The sequence below is a fragment of the Emys orbicularis genome, chromosome 14, assembly GCF_028017835.1.
Source record: "Emys orbicularis isolate rEmyOrb1 chromosome 14, rEmyOrb1.hap1, whole genome shotgun sequence".
In the NCBI taxonomy this organism is placed as follows: domain Eukaryota; kingdom Metazoa; phylum Chordata; order Testudines; family Emydidae; genus Emys; species Emys orbicularis.
In genome coordinates this window covers 7,168,692-7,176,174 of record NC_088696.1, presented here as the reverse complement: position 1 = coordinate 7,176,174, position 7,483 = coordinate 7,168,692, and positions in this window count along the sequence as shown.

Genomic DNA, 7,483 nt, shown 5'->3' with positions numbered 1-7,483 from the left:
CTTATCTTCTCTCTGCACCTCCAGGTGCATTTCTGACAAAGCCCCCCTTTGAGCAACGTGTGCAAGGATTCTTCAGTGTCCTTTTCATACTCCTCCCAAGGTGCGACTTTATATTCATCCCCATGCTCAAGATATTTAATCAGAGATCTGGCGCCCACGGGGGCCTAGGAGGGAAAGATTACAAAGGGCTTTGGAGAGATCACAAGATGTGTGAATACAGGTGACACAGGGACATAGTGTAAGGGGGGTCAGGACCCTTCTCAAAATCCTTGTGCATGTCTCGGTTTAACAAGCCGAGACACGCTTGACCCCCGTGACTCTTTGGTTTATGCCAGCACGTAAATCATTGTGAGTTGGCCACTCCTTTTTATCAACAGAAAGTTCGAAGCGTTTCCTCTGATCTCCGCTGCACTGTATGGCATAGATACAGAGGCAGGGTCTCTCCAGGAGGCAAGGTCCAGGCCACTGTAGGGCATTATAAGTCAAAGTGGTGTTGGTTCCTGTACAGCTCTAAGGCACGAGCTCATAGATCATTAACAAATTATACCTGTGACCCCTTTGTTGGCCCCTTTGTTTAATCTAAAAGTCAGATACACTTGATAATTACAATGGGATCGGCTACTTACAGTATTTGAGTCCATGGGGTGCTGTTTAGTGAGTGACGTTTAAAGGAAAACATCCTCCAGCTGGGATGCTGGAACTGCTCGGCCTTTCCCTCTCCCTTTTCAAACAAAAACAGGACTCTGAGAGCATCTGCTTGGCAGAGAGAGCAGCCGTCTCTCGTGTCACTAGACTCTCAGCTTGGTGTAAACAGGAAAGGTCCCTTCTGGAGTTATACATATGTATCAGTATCTGATATAATGCAATTTATCATCACCATCTGCTATGCCTCCGTATCTAGTTACGTGATACACACGGTAAAGCAGCTGGGTTCACAGTATGACGGGGTAATGTTTAAAGTTGCAGATCAAACCAGTGGGTGCATGAACCTCACAAGTCCAGCTCTGTATTTGTCATTGCATCCTCTGTTTTCTCCCTCTCTTACTGGTTTTATTTCATTAAGGCCTATTGGGCAAATCCTGCAGTCCTCACTCAGACAAAACTCCCATTGATGTCACTGGATCAGAAGCAAAATCAAAAGCCATAACACACCATCAAGCAAAAATTCTCATTGAAATGAATGAGGCAATCTGTTTGCATATCAATGCCCTATTACAGCCTTCAGTTATTAAGCTGTTCCTCTGAATCCTGAATCATTTGCTTTTGTGACCAGCCCTTGCATAGTTCATGTGTGTTACGTTCATAGTGCGGACCATTCCAAACTCCTTTGAATTTCTGTTTGTGTTGGTACCATCTATTTCTAGGAAGCAAGGAAGAATATTAAGTTATGAAGTTGTTCTCCTTTTCATACATTTTATTTCATGTTCTTTAAGGATGTCTCCTTATGTTGGTCCTAAACACACTATTTTTTCTTGTTGCTATACATTGGTCCAGCCATTAGACCAGGGGTCGGCAACGTTCGGCACGCGGCTCGCCAGGGTAAGCACCCTAGCGGGCTGGGCCGGTTTATTTACCTGCTGACACGGCAGGTTCGGCCGATTGCGGCCCCCACTGGCCGCGGTTCGCCGTCCCGGGCCAATGGGGGCGGTGGGAAGCCGCGGCCAGCTCATCCCTCAGCCCGCGCCACAAACGTTGCCGACCCCTGCATTAGACTCAGCTAAGAAATTTCTTGTTTCTTATTCTTATTAAATGTAAACCAGACCCAGAACATCAATATCCTAAAGTGTGGCAGGTTACCATTGTAACTGCCATAGAAAAGAGGCAGGCCACTCCTGCATAATTTGACATATTGTGTCCTTCTTTTCACCTTGATGCATCAGTGAAATTATGTCATTACAAACTGCTTATGAAAAATCAAAGATAGATCCAAATCAGGACCCTCTGTCTGTACAACCTCAATATGTGGAGAAGATTCAGACTTTCCTATCCCAAATGAAAGTGAAGTCTGATGAAGCAAAATAATAATTAAAGCTGTATTTCTTTTCATTCGTGTGTATTTTTGCAGCTGTGGTTTGAGCAGGGTCTATTTTCATGTTCTCATAATTGAATAGTAAAGAGAAGGGTTAAATACCAGAGTGAAAATGTCATAAACCAGAAATGGATTAAGAGAAAAATGTACTCGGCATTATTGTCGGAGGTTTAAATTACCAGATCTTGGCTGGATTTCAAGTATACCCCACCCTGGCCTACTGGTCCTTGTGCCTTTCCTCTTATGTCTAGATCTGAACAAAACTCATTGGCTCCAGCACGCATGGTGGGGATCAACCATTTTAGTAGCCTTTTCAGTTTTTGTGTGTGTGCACCCCCCAGGTTCCACTTAGAGTCTGGGGGCTGAAAATGCATCAGTAATCAGTTGAAAGAGCGTGATTGTGCCTGGTTTGAGCTCAGACTAGCCTCATTTCATGTGACTTCAAGCAATACTATAAATCTCGCCCTGACAAGAGGAAGATGGTTTGCTTGAAACCCAACCCAGATTGACTCTAAACTGTTTCCAACTTTGACAAACTTTCAGATGAACCTCAGGTTTCAGATGTGTCACCAATTCCAGAAATCAGATGAGTTTTAAGTAGGGCTGAGTGGAAAACAAGAATTCCGCTTCATGAAAAATTTTGAGGTTTCAAAATTAATTTTCAATCCAATGTGGGAGGTGGGCGGAAAATGAGACCTTTTGTGCATGAGAAAGAGAGCACTGCCCTAAAATAGCCAACAGCTATTTAGAGCACTCACTTCTGATGGGGGAAAACCACATCCAATCCCTGATCCAAATGAGGCAGAGAAGGTACCTGAAATACAGTTTCAAGTGGCTTCATGTCCGACAACGAAGGATTCGCAGAGCTCTGATTGCCAGCTGCTACATTCTGGCTGGTGGTCGTGTGCCAGGTGACATGAGCATTAAGGAAATCTTTTCTAAAAATCTCCCCAAAATATATCAGGGCTCAAAGTTGCCCAGGAAGGAGCAAGAAATCTCCTTACAGTCCCATTGTCTAAGACTATAACTGACCAAACTAACAGACCACAACACGACACCCCAGAACTGTTCAGATCTGGACCCAAACCTGTCGGTCTTGGACCCCTTTCTGATTTGAACTAGCTTCCCCGTTCAGGTCTCCCTGAGTCACTGAAGTTTCCTTGACTTTTCAATGTTTACATCTGGTAAATAAGACATGGGGCAGCCAGGATTCCTGAGCAAACAGACTTGTCCGTTCCTCCCTCCCTCAATCTCTCTTTTTTTCAGACAGATGGAGAGGAGAAAATCTCTGAGGTTGCTGACCATGAGGAAGAGAGTGCATCCACAGTGTGCTTCCCATATTACAACATGAGGACAGGAAGAAACCAGAGATTCTCTTCGTAGACGGGCTGCCGCACTGAAATGGTGCATTGAGCAATCAAACCAGTTGGAAACCCAGTATCTAGAAATAAAAAGTGACTGTTTGTTTTATAATGCAGGGGGGCTGCAGGAGGCCAAACCAAAGGCAAGAGGTTTAGAGGAAGCAGATGTAGCTGGTTTATTTCATATTCCTGAGCAGTTCAACTGCAAGTTTGGGTTGGGCTATTTATTTGTAAAAGGTAATGGCTAGCCATCTCTCTATATACAATCCTCTGCATCCCAGGCAAAGATACTGGTCTTCAGGAACGTTACACAACAACTGACAATAGAGGTGGGTCCATTCCAAACACCCTTAAATGGTGACGGCATTGCTTGGTTGGACCCTTTTCTCCATAATGAGCAGAACCAAATCTCAGGATCTGAATATTCCCAAGATCTGAGGAAGCATGGATCTGGATCTAAGCTTTGCTACTTGGTCCTAACCCTAAATTACAAGTTCACCTCCCCCCCACACACAGACACACACACACACCATTCAAATGAGTCCATTTCCTCTTCAGCAGACTGATTAATTATCTCAGTATAGCTCCTCTTGCAGCATCATTTCACCAGAGCATTAGGGAAGGACGATGTTTGGAATGCTGGTGGCCAGTTCAGAAGCAGGCTTCTAGCCCTAGAGCAGTAGTGTAGCCAATTTTTGCCTTAATGTAGACCAGGCCATTGGAAACATTGGAGAAATATGTAAAGCTTATTAAATAGTGAATTATACTGACGTGTCAGTCGTGCGCCTCTCCTTCCAGAACGCGTGCCTCTCCATGGAGCTTTGGAATTAAATCTGTCAGTCCTAAAGCCGCCTTTGAACCCCAAGAACGCGCCAAGCCCGAGTGGGCCATGTCAGGCTTGTCGTTGCAGTGTTACATTGGATACTAGGTCCTCTCTGTGCCCCCAGAAGGCAGTGAGCACCACTCTGTCTCATGCAAAAACCGTCTCTTCAGTGTGAGGCTCTTAAGAAAGGGTTAAAAGGCAGCTCATCCTGCCAAGAGGGTGTGTTGGTGAAGGCACAGCGCCCCTAACTCTCAGGGTGACTCAAGCAGCCCCTCCGGGGAAAAGGTCAGGCCCAACTCCAGGAAAGCCCAGGTTCTTCTGCTTTCAGTATATGGGGCCTTTATGGCTCTGAGCTATTGCCTGCTCTGCTGGGAGACCGTAATGGCGTCTCGTGTAGCCCCTTACTTCCATGCACGAATGCTAAGACATCAAAGGAGTGCGGTCTGCTTCCTTCCTTTGCTCCAGGGGATTTTAACCCCCTTTCTGCCAGGATAATTGCAGGGTCCCGATACCATCTCAGCTCAGGACTTCAGTTCCGGTCGCTCTACAAAGAGAATGTCCAATGTTCACATGGGCAGGGATGGTCCCAAGAGGGTCAGTGAGAAACGGTTCTTTGGCTGGGTCTTCCCCACCCCTTATGGTTTCAGACCTGTGTGGTATTTAGCTGCACAGCAGCTCTGGCTAACGTCATCAGAACAGAGCAGCTAAATCCCATGCAACACTGATTGCTTTGGACGAGCAAGTTTTACCTGCCAGGAGGCCGGAGGGCACATGTTTGTGGAGGCAGGCTCTGGGGTCTCAAGTAGCACCAACAGCTGAATTCTGAACCTGAAGTCCTTTTCACTGGTGCTGAATGGAAATAGCAGAAAGAACTCTGCCTGCACTGCAGAGACCAACTGGAGCACTGCGCTCTGCCTACAACCGCTTGGCTGGGGAAAGGTGAGGGTCCTTACTGGGATGTGCCAGTGGAGAAGAATAAATGCAGGGCACCAAGGTTCCACTTCAGTGGGACCAGAGAGAAGAACCCAAGTGAACAGAAACCAACGAAAGTGTTTGAACAGCTCCCTGCAGCCCCAAACCACTAAATTTCATGCAGCTGTGCTGGGTCTGTCCGGTTGCTCAAGCGAGGCAGTGCGGGTGGGTTAAAGTACAAAATATGGTGGCAGGTGGTGCTAGCAATGACACTTTGCATTTGGGCAAGTCAATTAACTTGCCTTGCTTTTCCCATCTGTAGAATGGAACTAGCACTGAGCTCCCTCACAGGGCTGCGGCAAGGCTTAATAAGTGTTTGTACTGCATTGTGGGCGTGTCACAATGGGCGTCTACAGTGTCGTTTACATTTCTAGCTTTCATTATGGGAAGGCAGCGTTGCCTAGTGGATAGAGCACTGGACTGGGACTCGGGAGAGTTGGTGTCTAATCCCAGCTCTGCCACTAGCATGTTTGGTGACTTTTGGCAACTCATGTCACCGCTGTGTGCCTCAGTTTCTCCATGTGTAAAATGGGGATAACGCTACTGATCTCCTTTGTAAACCATTTTGAGAGCTACAGCTGAAAAGTTCGGTATAAGAGCCAAGTATTGGTATTGCAACGCTGCATATTATTTATTGGGGCTGCTAAAACTTTGAGGCAGAGCCTGATCTTGCATGATTTGGTGTAACACCACTGAACTCAGTTTACATCGAACTCAGTTTACATCAGCTGCGCCTCCCTTTGCTTTCAAATAGCTAGAAATGCAGTTCGTTGTGATCTCAGTTTGGGAGGGTGTTTTGGTTTCAGATTGCTAGAGGGGAATACAGCAGATACGCCCTCGCTTGGAGCAAATAGTCTGTGCAGCCAGGCATGATTCACCGAATGTTATTAGATCTATCCATGTCCTCATCAGAAACTGATCCACGTTATCTGCCTTCAAATTCCTCCTTACAAATCTCCTTTGCCACGAGGCCTACAAAAAACTTGACAACGGTTGGCCCACCCTTGTGCTGAGACCATTGCCTGGCATGCTGACCAATATTGGCTCACTGTTTCCTTGTACTCCCCCCATCGGTCTGTATCCATCAGTATTCTCTTGTCTTTATGCTATGACTGGAAGCTGTTTGGGGCAGGGACTGTCTGTACAGTGTCTAGCACATTAGGGTCCTGGTCCTTGCCGGGAGCTTGTAGGCACTGCTGTAATACACTAATAATATAGCCTGACCCGTCCAAAGGTGACACCGCGCCCTATCACTCATGCCCGTCAGCAGCATTACTGTGGCCAGAGGAAAAACCAGGAAGAAACAGAAAGAGGTTCGAAACAAGCACACGGGTGATTTTTGCAGAAGGGCTTGTTACAACCACAAGCCATGGTGGCACTTGTGACCCATCATGAGTTTCACAAGTGGGCATGCATCGTTCCATTGCACACACAGCTAACCCAGATCTGGTGCCACGCTGCCTCCTTCCCACCCCCTGGCTACACGGGATCGGGCGGGAGGAGGGCAAACCGGGGCGGAGGCAATGTGAAAAATTAATGACTCCTCTTTCAAGCTGAAAGGAGCATGAGCTAGCTTGAGCCCTCTTGGGTAGGACAACACCCTCCAGCTCTTTGCAAGACATTTATTTGGGATAGGACACCCAGAGAGGGACTAAAGATTATTCTTGTCTTCTTTCATCCCCTAAAATCCTGATTTAGGAGGTACCTAAGCCATGGTGTATGCAAACACACTGATCTAGTCTGTCAAACAAACCTGGTTAGGTTTGGTGGAGTCACCGTTGGCTTTGGCTTGTGCCGCAGAACAAAGCCCTGAAGGATGTGCAGGGCACTTGAAGGAAGATGGGCTGGCAGGTGGCTTTTGAAATCACTGTGCCACATACACCAGCTAGACATTCTCATCACCTTGCCAAGCAACTAGCATACACACAGTCCCGTTAGCCAGAGACCAGAGTGCCTGGAGCAGGTGCTCATGGGATTGGAAAGAGAGGCCACAGTAATGTCTTTGTGGGGCGGTGGCAGATTCTCCAGAAGGCCGTGACAGAGGGCAAATTCCTGCACTACCCTAGGTAGACCTCATGGAATTAAGCTAAACCTTATTGAATTCAGTGTAAGACCTTTTGGGGGGTCCATTATATTAAAAATGCAGCTGTGTATGGGTTAGTGTAGGATTGTATGTAATTTTTCTAGGAGCCGTGACTCCTACCAACCTTGGGGAAATGGTAGAACTGTTTGGGACAATACGTGTGAAGTGGGTATCCTAGGCAGGGCCGGCTCCAGGGTTTTGGCCGCCCCAAGCAG